The sequence below is a fragment of the Megascapheus bottae genome, chromosome 23 (genome assembly GCF_031878675.1).
Source record: "Megascapheus bottae isolate mThoBot1 chromosome 23, mThoBot2.hap1, whole genome shotgun sequence".
Lineage (NCBI taxonomy): Eukaryota > Metazoa > Chordata > Mammalia > Rodentia > Geomyidae > Megascapheus > Megascapheus bottae.
In genome coordinates, this window is record NC_143531.1 from 20,286,318 (window position 1) to 20,306,107 (window position 19,790).

A 19,790-nucleotide genomic window follows, 5' to 3' on the forward strand; every position below is an offset into this window, starting at 1 on the left:
TTTAATTGTCAGTTTTATAGGCAAGCTTTTCTCTACGATATAAACAATATATACGATATAAACAAAAATAAAAAAATCTTCTGGCAAACAGTGACATACATCTAAACTTATTAGCTTAGACAATAGGCTTCTAAATATTCATCTCAAAAATTACCTATGTGCCTAAAAATTTATGATTGGGGCTGTTGGTTGTTGCCAAAAGTCTGTTTTATGTTATGTTTTCCCTCCCACATTCCTGCCAAAAATAATGGTTCCAGAGAGGAAGTTCTGTACAAAGTCAAACTGTTATTAATCATTTTGATCTTCAGTACACATGCATAAGCCAGTAACAATGAGTTGGTGTTTCACCAAGTTCCACGGCAAAATAAAGAACAGATTAAGTCAATGTCTGCCATCAGCAGTAGAACCACCATCAGAGAAGGGATGTTAGTGCCCGTCACTAAGAAAACAATGCGTGTCCTGATTCACAGCGTCCATGTGGTACTATCCATATCACCGGTGTGGCTTCTGCTGTGGTCCATAGCCAGAGGGCACCATGTCATGTATGAACCAGGATGCAGGTCCTCACTAGATTCCCAATCTGCTCCCATCTTCCTCATGAACTTTCTGGCCTTCAGAGCTATGAGAAATAATAGTTTTTATTTACTCCTTACTCAGTCTCTGGCATTTTGTGTACAGACTAAGACAGATTCTTTAGGAGTACAATCACTCTGTTGCATCCACAGTTCTTATTCAGTTTCTTTTTAGACCAATTGGAAAATAAAATTCAAGGTAAGGCATCTCAGTCCATTCTGTGCTCCTATACCAAAAACACCACAAATGGGACAATTCAGAGTAAATAGAAATGTGTTGGCTCACCAGACTGGAGGTTGAGATGTCCAAGATCAGAGGACTGGAATTTGGCAAGGGCCATCTTGCTGTATCATCATACAGCAGGAAGACAGGAAGAAACTCTGTCCTTAAAGGTAGAAGAATAAGGAAACAAAAAAGAGGCCCCAAATCACCTTCTCCAATGGTGTTTAATCAGCTAAATGTCAATAGGAGTTTGAGAGGACACAGGTACTCCCCTATTGATACGTACTTGTCAACCCACAAAGTGACTTTCCTAGTGCATTGAAGAGAACACGAACTGTTTGTCTTGGCTTGCTAAGGAATCATTCTAATGTTTCTGAAGGAAAATTGCATATGTGATTGGTTAAATTCCCTTCCCTCAAATTCACGTCTACTGAGTATCTCCAATTATAAACTTATGTAAACTTTGCATGGGCAACTGGTTAAGATGAATGATGTATTTGAAATCCCAAAGCCACCAAACCACTGGGAGAAAGAAGCCAGAGGGAGGCATGAATGATTTCCCTCCTCAGAGCCTCCAGAAGCAACTTACCTTGCTTACTTACACTTTGGGCATGGACTTCTATACTCCAGAATTGTGAAACACAAAATGTTTGATGTTTTAGGCCATCAGGTTTGTGAGGTTTTTTTTTTCTTTGAAAGATTAGTCCTAGATACTCTTACAATTCGTATTGATGGTCATAATAATGCTACCAAAACAAATCTAACAAAGGCTTTTCTGTCATATAGTGGTAGCATTTGTCACCAGGATACACATTTCAAATGGATGCATGAAATGACAGAGACAATTTAATGACTTCTACTTCATGCGCCTGAGATAAAACAAAGAACATTTTTATAGAATGTTATGAAGTGTATTTAATACTATAAACAGGTACTTCAGAAAGGAAAAAAGTATTGAAGATTTTGCTATAGAACAAGGTACTTTATTACTTGAAACACTTAAATTCTATATTAGAGAGCTGAGTCTTTAAAGACGCTGGCATCTTTGTCCTACTGGATTTTATTAGATAAGAGAGCAAAGGAGAGAAAATGACATCATCTTTGTGTCAGCTGTTGATGCCTGTCAGATTTGACAGGTTTAGGAGAGCTCTAAACTGACAGGGAGACAAATTGGGAGTCAGCTTTTAACCCTCAAGGACAGCATAGTCTCAGCATAATCACATTAACGTGCTATTTGCCTGTCCTGACTCTGCTAGACTATGATTTATTCATTTGATGAAAGAGGAAAAGTCCTTTACAAAAAGCTAGAAAAATATGAGTTTGCTGGTCTTTTGTCGAGAGGTATCAAGGTTTAAGATTTCCAGTAGAAAATTAGCATTTACTGTCTTTACTGATCCTATTAAGGCTTTTGAGTACTGTCATTGAAAAATTTGACCAGATTCAGTTAAATATATCTAGTGCTAAAGTGAATTGCACACTAAGAAAAAGAACACTTTAGCCAAATGAAATATTTTTCAATATTCTGAAAACATTAAAAAATATTTATTAGAAGCCAGCAATTCTAATCCTGGCTATACCCCCAAAAGAACTGAAAGCAGGATCTCAGGGAGATATTTGCATACCCAGATTCACAACAACTCTCCTTACAATAGCCCAAAGATGGAAGTAGCTCACATGTCCGCTAACTGTTGACTTTCTGAGTACAAGGAAATACAATCTCACAATGGAAGACTGTTCCTCCTCAGTCACAGAGCATCAGCCTCAGGCTACTGCATGGATGATACTACGCCAAGAGAAACAGTTCACAAAGGGAACAAACCACTGTCTGACTTCATTTCCTAAGAACAAGTCAACTTTATGGAGTCAGGAGGTAAAGTGGTGATTGCCAGATCTGGTGGCAAGAAGAATGGGATACTGTTGTTTAATGAGTACCCCATTTCAATTTTGCAAGATGAAAATATCCTGGGGTTGGATGGCGGTGAGGGCTGCACAACGTGAATGTCTTTAGTAGTAGTGAACGTACACTTGAAGATGGTTAAGATGGTAAATGTTGGGCTGAGAATGTGGCCTGGCATGTGCCTAGCATGTATGAACCCCTGAGTTCGATTCTTCAGTACCATATACACAGAACAAGCTAAAAGTGGTGGTTCAGTTGGTAGAGTGCTAGCCTTGAGAAGCAGTAAGTCAGTGCCCAGACCCTGAATGCAAGCCCCAGGACTTCCACAAAAAAATGGCAAAGGTTACGTTAGGTTTATTTTACCATGACTATTGATTACTTTTAAGCCGTGATTAATTGGTCACATTAGCTTTCTGAATCATCTGATGGAAAAAGACTGAAGATTTCAGATCCTGAAATATTGTCTTCCCAGCCATGGTACCATGAGTTTTAGTTAATATGAATCAGGTTGAGACAAGTGTATTCAGAGTAATCACAGGAAAACAAATGCAGTTTTAATGTATAACTATTTTATCTAGAATGACAAGAGGGAAGTCCATCTCTCTTCTCTTCTCACCAGGCCACATGAAATTCTGTTTAGCTATTGGGAAATCTTTCAGAGAAAAATAGCTCAGCTGAAAAATAGGTCCAGGAGGAAGAACCAGGAAGTAAAATGGACCTAAAAAATAACTAAAGGTTTCCAGGCACTGGTGGCTCACAGCTCGAATCCTAGATACTCAGGAAGCTGAGATCTGAGGATCATGATTCAAAACCAGCCTGGGCTCAAAAGTCTGAGACTCTTACCTCCAATAAACTACTCAAAAAAGCCAGAAGTGGTGCTGTGGTTCAAGTGGCAGAGCTCTAACCTTGAACAAAAGAAGCCCAGGGACAGCACCTACACCCAGAGTTCAAGCCCCACGACCAGCAAAACAAGAAAAAAAAACATTCAGGACAACAGACTAGCTATAATGAGCAGGGGTGATTTGTATCTCTGCAATGTGATAGAATTAAAATCCAATCGATAGAACTTTGAGACAGTTTCATAACTTTGTGACAGTTTCAGTACTCTTACAAAACTTTCTTAACTCTATCTCTGCCTCTGTCTCTGTGTCTTTCTTTCTCCCCTTCCCTCCCTACTCTTTCCTTTGACGCAATCTCTGTATAACTCCGGCTATTCAGAATCTGAAATTGTTGATCCTTTTGCCTCCATCTCTCCCAAGTGCTGGATTAGAGGTGTTTGTCATCACTCTTGGCTAAAATTTTCCACTTGCTATCTTTAACTCAAGTTACTTCCAGAAATGACCTCACTGTCCAAATAGCACCTGTTGGGGCACATGTGATTCTATGAAATGTCTGTTGAATGAGGAGTACAAGGATGATTAAATCAAGGCCTGCCAGCACTAGCCAAGGATGAAACTGAGCTGTCCTGGGAGAGGAAGGCAGGTTAGTGACCTGGCAGAGATGTGTAGGATTTGATGATTTTTCAGAAGCTTTTAGAACTCTGAAAATCTGTTTTGTCACTTAGGGCTACGTTTCGGTTTTGCGCACTTTGTAGCAACTGTGACATTAAGTTGCCTCAGTTCTTTGGGATTATCATATTCACCCTTCCTGCTACTTAAGTTTTTTGGAGGATCAAAATCACATTTTAATATATAGAAACCAAACCAAAACAAGATAGCTCATAACGTTCCATCTTGATGGTCCAGGAGCCATGCATCCACTTCTATTATTATTGTCTGGATAATGCATAGAGGAGTTACGGTTACATTTGGCAGGTAGTGGGTTCATTATTTCTCAAACCTCGATACCCCTTCTCATATTTTTGTCCCATTCCCTCTCCCCACCACCTCCCAATCATCTTGTTTTCCCCTCCTCCCTTCCCTATTTCAAATAAGCAAACATATATATACAGTGTACCTGGTACATGAGGTTAATCATAAGGGGAAAATAGAGAAGAGAAATAATATAGTATATTATAAACAACTATCACACAAGGTAAACCTCTTAGAGAACTCTGGAGAACGGAGGGTAGATTACTGAGCAGAGAGGAACCAGAACCAGAAGCACTAGCTATTATAGGCCTTGCCTCTGAGGGACAAGGGAGGGCAAACAACCCTAATGCTGAGTGCCTTAGCACTCAGCAATTTCAGGCTTGGGGAAGGTCTGCTATTACAGTTAAGAAGTTGCTTTTGGAGCCATACTATGTGGGACTGAATTAGATTTGTCATGAAAGAGTAGGGATTCACTTCACTTTTCTGTGTCCTCTCTTCTTTGACATTTAATAATAATAATAATAGAACCTACTTCATTGGCTAGCCTAAAGGTTAACTGAGATACGTAATGTGCTGTTGTGCTTAATGCAATGGTTAGCAGGTAATGAGCTCTCAGAAAATGTCCATTGTTAGACATGATGACTAGATTTCAGTGAACTACAGGATCTGCACACTTTGGTAGTTCTGCTCAATTAACTATTAATGCCTTTGGTTTCCTCCATCTATACCAGGGGCTCCCAACCAGGAATAGTTTTGTCCCAAGGACAGTTTGCATTGTTGGGTGACATTGACAGTTGTCACAGCTTTGTGGGGAAGATGCCATGAGCATCTAGTGATTAAAGGTCAAAGGTGCTGCTAAATTCATATCATACATCTGCTCCTTGCAGTAAAGAATTATGTAGTCCCAAATGTTAAAAGTGTGAATGCTGAGAAACCCTGACACTGATCCATTTCTAGGAACCAGCAGAACATCACCAACTACAACTCTGAAGGCTTTCCAGGGTATTCGCTCCTCACTCCCCTATCCCTGATACTGAGAAGAGTTGGTACAACCTCCGTGTGCTGGAGCTGCCCTGGCCCTTCTGGTCATGCTGTGCAGTTGAGGGAGTGGTAGGAGTTAAGTCATCTAAGATCCACTGGGATGTTCTGACTCTTCCTAGATTCTCCTTTAGGGCAGTTGCTGGATTTGGGCAGTGGAGGGGTGGGTACCAGGAAAGAAGCAATATGGCTGCTTCCACCGACAGTGGTCACATGGTCAAGGCATGGCTTGGGAGCCGGGAAGAGCCTTTATAGTTACTTTCAGTCAGGAAGCATACCTCTATTTCTAAGGGTGGTCCATCACGTTGTTTCAGTGTTCTTTGTTGCTACCTAGATGATGCAAGATCCTGGCAATAGGCCCAGTTCCTTCCATTTGGGAGGGCAGAACTGGGGGATTCATCTTTTCTGGAACACCATAGGTCCCTTCACTAACAATTAGGAAAGGTTAGTCAGGGCTGCAAGCCAGGTGCTACTGGAATCATCACCTTGTCTCAATTTGTTCTGTTGGTTTATGGTAGAAGTCATGGGGACCCTCCACTAAGACTCTCAGTGACTCTCAAGATGCACTGGTTCATTCTCAGGTTGATTCTTAGAGACGTTTAAATGATATTTCAAACAGACACAGAGAGACTAGGGTGACTGTTTGGATTACAATCCTATCATCCTTTCCCAGAATTCCTAAAGTCAGAGTAAGCCAACAGTCCAGTTTACAGTTCTGTAGTGACACTGCCTGATGGCAGTGCAAATAGTTATGCAAATTTTTAATTTCAGATGTTAAATATTCATCTAAGATGGCATCTAATCAAGAAATTAAGCTTTGTAATGACTAGAAGAGTGGCTACATTTTAAATGTGATGAGCTTTCTGTTCCATGTTCGTATAAAGAATGTTTTGAAATGACTGCAGAGGAAACTAAATGTTCATTTTCTTTTGCCGGTGGCTATGGCTTTTTCTTTCTCAGTAAATACTGATCTTGAATGTGCTCAGATGTGAAAACCCAGCTGTTTCTCTTTGTGAACAAAAAAGTAATCTTAATTAGTTTCTATAACATACACATGTGTTTCACTGCAGAAAAATACAGCACTCAACGAGGAATAATTTTACTAACAGCCAGGAGATACTTTTTTCTTGTTCTTTTCTTCTAGTTTCTACATATGACACCCAGGAAACAGTATGTTAAAAATTACAAATTTTCAAAATCACGTTGGCCTTGACTTCAGGCTGCAGAATCAGTGAATTTATGGATTTTTTGAACCATTACTATGAATTTATAAATTTTGAGTTTTTGGTAAAAATTTCCACTACTTAAGCAACTTAATTGTGGGCTTTATGAAAAAAGACTTATTCTATTCATGTTACATATTTTTCAGGAGATTTGGTGTTAGATGACCTAAAGCCTCATATATTTCATTAACTACCTCCAATTGAACAAAATCCCTAACACTGAATTTCTGGGTGCTTACTCACTGGAGAAATACCATTGATAGTCTCAGGAAAATAATAAAAATCAATTATTTTCCAGGATTCCTTCCTGGGTACTACATTATATGACCTATTTCTTTCAGCATCTTATTAGAAGTCGTAAATAAAGTAGTTAGAGCCACCATAATAAAGCATCACACACTGTGAGGCTCATATAACAGAAATTTGTTGGTTTTTTTTTTCATGATTCTGTAGGTTACAAGTCAAAGATCCAGGCACTAGCAGGGTTGGTTTCTTCTGAGACCAATCTCCTTGGCATCCTGAACCTGTGTCCTAAATTCCTCTCTTTATATAGACGACTAGGGCCCATTCTAATGAGCTGTATTTAATGGCCTTTTCAAAGTTTTTATCTCTAAATATCATCATATTCTCAAGTACTGGGGATTAAGAGGTCAACATACAAATTTTATGAAGCTACAGTTCACCAATCTCATTTAGTTTGGAGGAAATAAAGCAGTCACAGATGAGCAAAAGATCTGAATAAACATTTTCTAAAGCAATTTGGATAAATAACCCAGTGTGGTATTGTTAGAGTATTGTTCTAGAAGGTGCACTTAGGCAAGAATATAAAATGATAGGCATTCAGATTAGAAAACTAAAAGTAGGGCCGGGAGTTTGGCCTAGTGGTTAAAGTGCTTGCCTGGCATGCAGGAAGACCCGGGTTCGATTCCTCGGTACCACATATAGAAAAAAAGCCGGAAATGGTGCTGAGGCTCAAGTGGTAGAGCTCTAGCCTTGAGAAAGTCCAAGGACAGTGCTCAGGCCCTGAGCTCAAGCCCAGGACTGGCAAAAAAAAAAAAAAGTAATCTGTATTTGCTGATGACATGATCATACATAGAGAACAAAGTTTTAATTAGAACTAATAAACAAGTTTTACAAGATTTAAGGATATAATCTATACAAAAATCAATTGTAGCTCTATGTAGGAGCAATGAGTGAAATTTTTAGACAATTTCATTTGTATTATATCGAAGAGCATAAAATCTTTGCATGATTCATCCTCAGGCCAATAAGAGGCTGAGATCTGGAGAGCTGTGGTTTGAAGGTACTTGTAGAGAAATGATCACAAGACTTCATCTCAACAGAAAAAACTGGACATAATGGTACCATGTCATCCCAGCAATGATGGGAAGCCTAAAATAGGTGGATCAGGGTCTAAGAGCATGCTGGGGCAGAGCCTCTAATCAGTGCAGAAAGGAACTAGAGTTGGCTTAGCAGTAGAGTGCCTGCTTAACTAGGGTGAGATTCTGAGTTCAATTCCCAGTATCACTATAAAAGAAAGGAAGAAAGAAGGAAAGAAGGAAGGAAGGAAGGAAAAAGAAAAGAAAAGATTGAGAGAAAACCAATTTCTGTTGTTTGAGCTGTCCAGGCTGTGGCAAACTGACTGAGACAGTGGCCTCAGGTCACACGGAGCTCCCCAAACATATTCTAACAGGAAAGATATTTTTCTGTAGTTGGAGTTATACAAGAGACCTGCTGTTACTCAGAATGCATGATCACTTCACTGCTGCACAGACCCCTGAAAGAACAGTTTGTGAGCATCCAATTTAAAACTCTAGAAAACAAGTGGACTCACTCATTCAGTGTGAGTGATGTTCTCCCTTAAAGAATAAACCGGTTGAACAAAGAAGCTGGAAGTCAAGACTCAGCTTTAGTGCCAACATAAACCAGTTCTTCTGATTACCAAGCATGAGTAACAACGTGAGACATTATCTTCCTGTCAGAAGGTTTTTGAAGCGCGAGTGATCCAACAGTGAGCCAAATGCAAGAGCATGGTAGACCGCTCTCTCTTCACTCCCAGAGGGGCTGCAGCACACCCACTACCTTTATACTTTCATAGTCAACTCTAGGGAACTCAGAGCTACAGATTATTCTTGCAAACCACTTTCTAAAACTGTCACAAAATCGCCATTTTAAGTAGCCTTTTTGTATGTAATTTCGAGGAAGGTCAAAATAACAGAGAACTACACATTTTCCTTTTAGATCATTTGGGAACATTTTTCTGTTTCTTTCTCTTCGCCTTATGTCTGTCTGACCTAAGCCCATTACATGCAAGCAAACAGTAATTTGCAGTGGAGACATTTCACAGGCACCACTTCAATAAAATGATCAGAGTGAGGGTGCCCAGCAGATCTTCCTGTTGTGATGCATGGAGAAGAGCTCAATGTCAGGTCTGTGGCATCTTGGTAAAAATACACAATCTGAATCTAGCCATAAGAACTATCAGACACATCAAATCACAAGCTGTGCATGTGAACAAACTTCCTACACATTATTACATAGATTAATATGTATCTATGACATATAAACCCTCAGCCTAATTTTGATTATGTTCTAAAATCTAAGTGCCAGTGATTGTATATAGATTCCCTTCTTGAATACTTGTTAAACATGATATTTGACATATGATGTAAAAATCAATATTAATAAATTCTTTAACTAAAAAATGTCAAGGGAGGAAAAAGAGCAGGAGAGATAGAAAGGAAGATATTAATGGAAAATATTAATATAAACTGTTTAACCATTAATTATATGATGATTATATCAAAGTATTGCTATTTCTTTTCTGATTTTGATTAGTATATTGTGGTAATGTAAGAGAATGTTTTTGTTTCAGGTTTAGTCTTAAAGTGTTTAACCTTGAATGGAGTTCATATCTGCAAGTTATTCTCAAAGTCATTTTAAAACCTAGTTACATAAAACTGTTGATTTATGGATTCTGGATGAGAGTACATAATTTTTCCTTGTAGTTTTATAACTTTAATATAAACTTAAGAATTACACTGTACACATCCCTATAATCCTTGCACTTGAAAGATGCAAACAAGTAACTGAACTCAGAGAGAATTCAAATAGCTGAATGAAATGAAGAAGATAATGAAGATAATGCAATAAAGAAGGTAATATATGGAACCAAACTAGATGTCCCTCAGTTGATGAGTGGATCAACAAGATGTGGTATTTGTACACAATGGAATTCTATGCTGCTGTCAGAAAGAATGACATCACCCCATTTGTTAGGAAATGGAAAGACTTAGAAAAAATCATATTAAGTGAAGTAAGCCAGACTCAAAGGAACTTAGGCTCAATGGTTTCCCTCATTCGTCATAATCAGTAGAAACCTTGGGCTCTACTAGCAGAGATTTGCAATAGAGCAAAATCTTGATACATAAGGCCATACAATGTGAAGCTAATTGAAAGGACCTCTAGGATATTGAAACAAAAGCCATATAATGAATGATTGTTGTCCTTAATGTACTATGTTGTCTGTCATCTCTTTGCTGTCCCTTGGTTATCTCATATTGGTATAGTATCTCACTTTGTTATCTGATATATTGAATTTATTTGTATTTGGATATTTGAATTTTGATAGGGAAGGGGGGAAAACCAAGACGGGTGGGGGGTTTGGGGGGGGAGGGAAATGGGTACCAAGACATGTGAAAGGGTATCAATGTATGTGAATTAATGCACCTTCTATCTGGCAAATATCATGTAACCCTTTTACTAATTACAATAAAAAAATTAAAAAAATAAAACAAAAAAGAAGGTAATGCAATTCAATTAAGATATAGAAATATTAAAATAAATCAAATTGAAATCTTAAAACTGAAGAGCTGAGTAACCCAAAGGGGAGAAACAATTGAAAGCCTAATATATAGCTAATGTAATAGAATAAGTTGAAAATAGGGCATCAAAAATTGAAGATATGGGGTCAGGAGTTTGACCTAGTGTTAGAGTGCTTGCCTAGCATGCACAAAAACCAGGTTTGATTCCTTGGTACCACATACATAGAAAAAAGCTGGAAGTGATGCTGTGGATCAAGTGGTAGAGCTCGAACCTTCAAAAAGCACAAGGTCAGTGCTCAGGCCCTGAGCTTAAACCTAGGACTGGCAAAAAGAAATGAAGATAAAAGAAAGGAAATAGATCAATCTATTAAGCACTTAAGAAAATATGGATGGAATCTGCAACATCTCTTGGATAGCAATCAAAGGGCAAAGCTATAATTCATGGGTATAGAAGAAGAAAACAGATACAAACTAAAGGTATAGATAACCTACTTACTGAAATTATAGCAGAAATTTTCTCCAGTCTTGAGAGAGGATCAACAAGGTAGAGGTGATATACAAAACACCAAACAGGAAAATTGAAGAAATACCCCTACGTTTGTTATAATTATACCCAACGACTATCAAAAGCTACAGTCTTAGAATCTAATGATTGCACAAGAATCAGAATGCACAGGGAAAAAAAAGGTGTATTCATTTAAATATACATATATCCAATGTAATTTTGAGCACTGACCAGAAAGGTTAAAGCCAAAGATTTTTAAGAATGAGCCACATTCTGGCTGGGTACCAGTGGCTCATACCTGCAATCCTAGCTGTTCAGGAGGCTGAGATCAGAGGATCACAATTCGAGGCCAGTGCATGCAAGAAAGTCTATGGGACTCTCACCTCCAATTAACTGCTAAAAAACTAGAAGTGGCACTATGGCTTACAGTTGTAGAATGCTAGCCTTGATACTTATACACAATGAAATTCTATGCTGCCACCAGAAAGAATGACATCGTCCCATTTATAAGGAAATGGAAAAACTTGGAAAAAATCATATTAAGTGAAGTAAGCCAGACCTAAAGGAACCTATGCTCAAGGATTTCCCTCATTTGTAATAATTAGTACACACCCAGGACTCCCCTACCAGAGGATTACAATAGCACAAAACCTAGATTCATAAGGTCATATAGAATGAGACTAAATGAAAGGATCTCTAGGATATGGAAACAAGAGCTTTATCTTGTGTGATTGTTGTTCTTACTGTACTGTGTTACTTCTCTTCTCTTTTGTTGCCCTTTGGTTAATCTCATATTGTTACTGTATCTGACTTGGTTAGCTGGTATATTGTATACCTTTTGATTATTTGAAATAGGAAAGGGAAGGGGGAAAATAAGATGATTGGGAAGGGAGGGAAATGGGGAAAAAACAGAAGAGGTATCAATGTGTGAGAAGTAATGCATCTACCATCTGACGAATGTAACTGTAACCCCTCTATACATTACAATTAAAAAAAAAAGAATGCTAGCCTTGAGTGAAAAAGCTCAGGGACAGAGCCCTGGCCTGGAGTTCAAGCTCCATGACTTAACACCCCTCTGTCCCCCCACCAAAAAAAAAGAAGACAGTTTTATTCAATACTACTTTAAGTAGAGGATGTTAGTTGATAAGTGATGTGAGTAATTTTGCTTTTAAAAGAGTATTTTTGCAAGTGTAGGGGATAAATTGGCAAAGAACATACTGGAGTCAGGAGTAGTTATAAGACTACTGGGGTGTTGCTCCTCTTGGGGCAGCAACACGGGAACGGGGAGGGACAAACAGGGCCAGCCTGTAGTCCCCCGGGAGCCGAGCGAGATGGTAAGTGTGGAAGACCCAGCCCTCCCCCAATCACCGGGGAAGAAAAAACCACGCTGAGTCAGAAGCAGTGTTAACCATGAAAGCGCATCAGATCTCTCTGCTGATCTCTGGTGATCTCTCGTTCTCTCTGATGCTCTCCGATGCTCTCCTCCTTTATTGCGTCAAACAATTAGTTATATATTGTTGGGGTAGGAGAAGGTGGGCACTGGGAAGCTAGCCAATAGGAAGAGGGCCTCTGTGCTACCACTAAGGGTCTGGGTGGGGCTTTCAGGTAGTGGGCAGGACAGGTGCAGGAAAGCGCGCGAGACTTGAGCTGCTGCGAGACCCGCGAAACTGCGGGGGGTTCAATCGAGTCACGTACACAGAGATGCCTTAAGAGAGGTATGCAAAGGACCGAATGCCTAGACAAAGCCCTTTAATTGTAGCTGAGCCAGAATCAGGCTTCAGGGATGGAGGCTAGGCCCCAACACTGGGGAACTGGCCAGAAGTCAGGATGGCTTAGGTAAGTCATCAGATGTGGGCATTCATGAAAGATAGAGGGAGGGAGAGGAAAGGAGGGAGGGAGAGAGAGGGAGGGAGAGAGAGAAAGAACCTGGTGACCAAATAAATATGAGGTTCTGCAAAGAAGTATAGAATGCTACAGCTCTGGACCCCTTGCCTCAGTGAATGGTGTGTCACATCCTAAGTTTAGTACAGATGAGGCACAATTGGCAGGTGGGGAATAGAAGGAGGGATAACTTTAAGAGGATCATCCTCTCTGCTATAACAATCTTATATAATATGTTCTACAAGCCCAGACTGGCCTAAGAACCCTTTCTATATCCCCATCTGGCCTCACACTTGAGATTCTCTTTCCTCCACTTTCCAAGTGCTGAGTGGGCAACACCATAACCAGAAATAACATTTTTTATATTTTTTGTTCTTTTTGTGTGCTGGGGATCAAACTCAAGGTCTCAAGCAATCTAGAAAGGCACTCTATCATTACCCTGCATCCCCTTTCTATTAAAGGACTTCTCAATGAGATCTTACATTTCAAAAATGTTCTCAGTGGTTAATCCAAACTTCAGTTTTCCACTGCAATGAAACTAAGAAGAAACCTAGACAAAGAGATCCCCAAGGCTGTGTCTGGTGTCTACAGGCCAGTCAGGAGTCACCCAAAGGTGCCTGACAGGAAAAGAAGACCTTTCAGAAATTAGAATTTAGGACTAAGTTTACTTAATCATTCTGATTTTTAAAACTATCCTTTTTAAAAATACATATCTCTCTTATTCAAGTTTTTTCCCATTGGAAAGCCAAATCAATTTAGAGTTGTCAGAATCTACATCTCTCCAACAATAGAAGATATTTTCTACAATAGAGTGCTGAACTCTTAAAAGCCCTACCTTCATCAAAAAATAAGGGAAAAGCCTCTGTGATAACTCATTTCCCTTCATACTGTGGAGCAGTTGACAGATATGGTGTGAAAATACAGAGAAAAACAGCTACTGATGATCATTTTGAGAATTGCTTCTGTTGTTTTCTACGGTTCAACAATACACAACAAAGATAATACAAGTCATCTAGTCCACATTTCAAGGCTGTAAACTCACTGCCTTAAATTTTTATTATTTTTCTAGAATGAAACATTTTACATTTTCCTCCTACACTATAGTCTACTCATAACTTTCATTTAATAAACTGTAAAGGATATGATTAAGGATTGAGTGACTTATTTTCCTGGTATAATAGAGCTGCAAAAAAAAGAAGAAGAAAGAAGGAGGAGGAGGAGGAGGAGGAGGAGGGTCTGGGAATGTGGCTTAGTGGTAGAGTGCCTGCCTTGGGTTCAATTCCTCAGCACCACATACTCGGAAAAAGCCAGATGCAGTACTGTGACTCAAGTTGTAGAGCTCTAACCTTGAGAAAGCCCAAGGACAGCACTCAGGCCCAGGACTGGCCAAAAAAAAAAAAAAAAAAGATGTCTATACACATTGCCAGATACCCTGAAGGCTGAAACTGTTTCAGCCTCCTGTAACTGAAAGTGTAGCCTGTAACTCTGCAGTAATAGCTGGAAGCTTTTATACAACGAGGCTGTCCAAACTGTGCAGTCTGATCTCAGTCACGCTGACTGAGCCAGCGTCAGTATTCTAACAAGATTCCAAGGTCATTCGCATGAACGTTCAAGTTCAAGAAACACTGTCAGTTTATTTGGATCATATTTCTCTATTAGCAGAAGGGGAGTAGCCAAGAAACAAGTATGAGAGATGGAAAAGGGGAGACAGTAAAGGAGATTAAAAACCCAAGAAACTGACTAAAATAGAAAACATGTAGAATTTACTCAAACATAAGCAACTTCTCTTTCAGTGAAATTTTTGACTAAGCTGCTGATGTGAAAGGTAAAAGAAAAAGAGGTAAGGAAGCAAGGCCTATGTTGTTAGTCACAATTTTGAGTCACTGAAGCCTAAACTAGAACATGACTCTTGTTGAGTGTGTCGGCAGGTGCCTATATTCACAGCATCAAAAGGTTAAGGCAATAGGATCAATCATAAATTTAAAGCCAGCCTGGGTTTCCATGACAAAAAGCTGGTGAAAGCAACCTTCCCATACCACCACCCAGACACAGTCACACACACAGCAGAAGGAGTTTATTGTCAGCAGGCGCTAACCAGAGAGAGGGAAAATGGTACCTGTTTTTGTTCAGAGGCTGGAGCTGCATGCTGCAGCTGGACACTGAAGACAGCCCCAAGGCAGGGCTGAGTTTAATACTGGGCTGAAGGCTGTTAATGAGCCAATCCTGGAGAAGCCAGCAGGTGGAGGCTGAGAGAAGAGTTCTTTTCTTTGTGAAGGGAAGGGTGGAGGAAGTTCAGATCTGGGTAAAGAGTATTCCCTTGATGCAGCTAGGGCTAGAGATACTTTACCATGCTGAGGGCTTAGGATGGAGACTGTCAAATCCCAAATGGGAGAGTACATGCTAATAGCTGGTAAAAAGCCAGATTTGTAAAGAGAAACAATTTTAAGAAATAGCAACTAGGAGGTGGGGATGAATGTCAATGGAGAATCATGAGGCCACATGTTCAATTCCCAGAATAACTGAAACAGAAAATAAACAAAAAAGCCAGGCATGGTGGCACATACTTATAATCCCTGCACTCAAGAGGTGGAGTTCTGTGTGTTCAAGGACAGCCTCATACAAAACTGGCCCACTGGATGTAGACGAGGTGGACGCATGATCTCTTACACGATCACCTTCCAAGCTGGGCCGCATTCCCTCACACATTCCCTAGCTTGTGGCAGGGGAAGTGGTGCTGGGTTATCATTTCCATTTTAGGGGATTAGCTTTGTTTTTTTTTTTTGCCTATTCAATGTATACAAAGTCTAAATTTTGCAAGGCAAAAGTGCTATTGCCTTTCCCTCATGTCCTCTGGAGCCCTTTGCAGAAAGAATAACCCAAATTGTTTCCTTACATATTTTAACTCTCCACCAAGAGACTGTTGTTTTGGGAGGACTTCTCTCATTATTTTCTAAGAGTTTTCGTCACCAGAACACAGTTTCTATAAAGGGCCAGTGTAATCGCTGTGTGTGAGGTTGGCTGGGATGAGGTTGTCTCTGAAATAGATAAGCACTGGGGTCTATACTCTGTGGAAGAAGAGACACTCTCACTGGGTGAGGGTCATCACCCAATCCCTGGAATTGCTACACAGAGGAAAGGCAGTTCCTCTTGGAACTGAGACATCTACTTTGTCTGCCCGTGCACATCAGTACTTCTGGTCCTCAGCCCTTCAGACTGAGATGAATCACATCCTAGGCTTTCTGGACCCCATTCTCCAGCTAGCAGGCTGTGGAATTCCTCAGTCTGCATAATCAACTCTCATCTCTCTCTCAATCTCTCCCTATCCCTCCCTCTTTCCCCCCTCTCTTCAATGCTAACATTAATATAAACATATAATAAATATTTTAAGGTTTATGTCCCATACAGTCTCTGTGTGTGATTGCTTCCTTATAGTTTAAAAAGTCCTGGAAAATACAGAAACAAATTCGTGTTGCCCTGTTCCAGTGGAAATTTACAAAAGCAGACAGTGGGCTGGATCTGGTCTGCAAACTATAGTTTTCACTCTGTTCTAGAAACATTATTCTTTTCCATTTGAGCTCACTTTCCTGGTAAAAGTTTAAATAGCTAGCATGTGTGAAGTACAAAGTGCCAGGCACTGTTCTCTGATTTACACAGGTTGTTTTACTGAATTCTTACACTAATGCCCAGGGATGGCAGGGGTGAGGGACTTCCTCTGGAGTGTGTGGTGATAGGGTCCCTGGCTTCCCATGACCAGAGTACAGTTACCAACTGTGTTTGTATGGGGTCCAGAGTAGGGCACAGGGCTCAGGGCCCTGTGTCGTTGCAAGTTGTCGGATCAGTGGGAGTTGGTTGTGAGGGGCTTTCTGAGCTACTTGTGAGAGATGTGCACAGGCTCCCTTCCTGGGCTCAGGAAAGAGACACTGGCAAAGGGAACTTTGCCCTCAGGCTCTAAACTCACTGTACACACAATGCAGCATCTGTTTTGTCAGAGGCAGTGTGCTCCTGTGAGTACCTTTGGGGATGAGTATGAAAGGGGTGGCTCCCAGGAACTACAGAAGCATCAGGAAGAGGCAGGACCTTATCTAGCAGAGCCTGCAAAGGACGGGGCTGGGGCCAGCCTGGCTAGCTTCTTCCTCAAGGGGCTTGAGGTCAGCTGGAGAAAGACAGATAGACTGTCCTGGCTAAAGGGCTTCTGTAGAGCTGGCCAGGGTCCAGAAGTGTACCTAACAGCCTCACAACTAGAAGGGAGGCTAAACTGAAGCTCTGTCCTCATCTTTCAGAGTATGAGAGTGAAGCGTAAGTAGGAGGATGTGATGTGAGGCCCCATTCACGTAAACAATGAGCGACCTTATCTGGAAAATAAGGCAAAAAAGAACTGGAGGTGTGACTCATGAGGTAGAGTATTCTTAGAGCAAGCGCCAGGCCTTCAGTTCAAATCCCAGAATAAACAAATGGAGGTACCCAGGACTTTCCATTTTCATCACAATTTTCACCAGCTTCACCACAATAGGTTATTTGGCTGCTGGTAACATTCTTTTAGTGGGCAGCCTGTGTCAGTCATGTTTCCTGATCTATGTGTATTCTTTAACCTAAACCACTTATAAACTGTGAAGTAAATTCTGATTTTCCTATTTCACAGGTAAGAAGGTTGAGGCAGAGAGCTAAACTTCCCCAAGGTCACACAGCTGATTAGGTAACTGGGCCCACTGACAGAGTGTCAGTGACAGGAAAGGACACAAGTCTTGCCCATTATAAAAAGCTTCTTGAAAGGTTACTGCCAGCCACCTACATGCAGCTTACTCTACAACATGCAGAAACTAGCTGAATACCTTTATTATCAAGGGCTAAAGGGACATTTGCCCACTTAATATGCACACAGTTTGGATTAACATAGCCACACACTCCACTGTCCTATAAATATCGGTTGTTGACTCCTAGTGTTACAGATTCAAGGCCATTTTGAATGTTTCTCTCCCTTCTTCCCCCAAACTAATGCAAAGTAAAACAATCTACTTGAAATTTCTATGTGTGAGACTAACTAGAAACTTCTATGTGTGAGACAAATGGAAACTAAATTTATGAGTGGTTAGAAAAGTTTGCTGATAAGTATCTGTCCGCCAGGCTAGGCTCATCAAGCTTGCCCTGAGTCTGGGGGTAAGGGGGAGGGGTCACTCCTACTCCCCAGGGCCCAGAGGCCAAAGCCACCCACCCTGGAAGAGGTCAAATTCTTCATCACCACCCCTTGCTGAAATAGATCTGTCCTCTACTTCCTTCCCTCCCCTGGGCACAAAGTATCGATAACTTCTGCTGAAAATTTAATTCCCAGGACTGCCTGCTTGGAAACTGTGTAGGTAATATTGGCACTTTATAGTAGCACCCTCTGGCGGGCATTTCCCTAACCTCTGCCCCATATCTCCAGTCCAATAAAAAGTTCTCTGGAAGATTTCTTAGTAGCAAAAAGAAGGCTTAGCAATCTAAGACTTTCATTGTCTCTTAAATATCTGTGTATCCAAAAGAGGCTGTCTTTTTCAGTAATCTATAAACTCGCTTAGCCTTTAAAAATACGTTGAAACGTTTTGCAGATGGCATAATGTGAGCTTCTGAAATGATATAAAAATCTCAGTGTATTTTTCTACTGCTAATGGTTCAAGTCTGCAATCCCAGTAGTAGGGAGGTTAAGGTAGGACGAGTTGGCAGTTAAAGCCATGGCCAACCTACACAAGACCTATCTCAAGGAAGGAAAGAAAAATGGAGAAATAAAAAAACAAATAGAATCAAGTAAATATTCAACATAACAAAGTGCAAATGGATGACTAACAAAAAAATCTTCAGAGCTGGGTGGTTTCTGTGGCTGATACCTGAAATCCTGGCTACCAAGGAGGTTGAGAACAGACGCCTTGAGATTTGAAGCCAGTTTAGGAGGGAAAAAAAAGTCCCGAAGGCTCTATCTCCAATTAAACAGTACATATATAAAATACATTATATTATTTAAATATATTATACATTTTATGTATAGTATATGTAATATATATATATATATATATATATATATGGCTGGAGGTGTGACTCATACACTTGAGAACCCAGGAGCTATGAGCAAGCGATCATGATGCCCTGGAAAAAATAAATAAATAAAACTAGAGTCCATGACACAAAATGCAAATAGGTAACATGGCCTGAGCATTTCTTCGTGCCATGAACATTTCTAAAGTGCCCCCTCACTGTGGGGAATTTCTTTCTTTTGGGGCAGAGTGTTATTAACCCACTGTGCAGATAAGGAAACGGGGCCCCGCGGTCGGTGGTACCCAGGTCCTGGCGGACGATCCGGCAGGCTGGACGCGGGCCTGCGCGGACCCCGGCCCCGGCCCCGCCCCCGGCCCCGCCCCCGCCCAGGCCCGGGGCTCTGTGAACTCACAATGCGGGTCCCGGGAGACCAGCCGGCCTCCTCCGAGGGCGAGAGCCTCGCGTCTCCAGTTCCCAAAGCCTCTGTACATTGGGAAGGAGGAGGGGGGGACTAAGATTCACGGTAAACGGAGGTCTCGGACACCCCGACGTGACGGGGTGCCGCCTCACGGAGCTCGCCCCCGCCGTGACGGGGCCCGCCCATGCCTTCTGGACGCCGCGGCCCCGGGCCTGGAGGGCGGTTCGCTGCTGGAAACGCTCCGGCGTAACTTCAAACCCGGGACGCGAGTCCGGTTAACGCTTTCTCCGTGGGCAAAGCCGTCGGGCCAAACGCGTCCTCGGAACCTAATAGGCAGCGCCGCCCGTCCCCAGGAGGACGGCGTTTCGCGTAGCGACTGAGGAGGGCGGGGCCTG

General features: G+C 41.1%; 1 long non-coding RNA gene across 1 annotated transcript; it reads right to left on the reverse strand.

Moving 5' to 3' along the window:
- Nucleotides 1-265: 265 nt before the first annotated feature.
- Nucleotides 266-19,748, reverse strand: LOC150047399 (uncharacterized). Its single transcript, XR_016539431.1, has 2 exons — nucleotides 19,390-19,748; nucleotides 266-619 (listed from the first exon to the last, which is right to left on the reverse strand). It is a non-coding gene; the product is annotated as an uncharacterized LOC150047399 (long non-coding RNA).
- Between the last annotated feature and the right edge of the window lie 42 nt (nucleotides 19,749-19,790).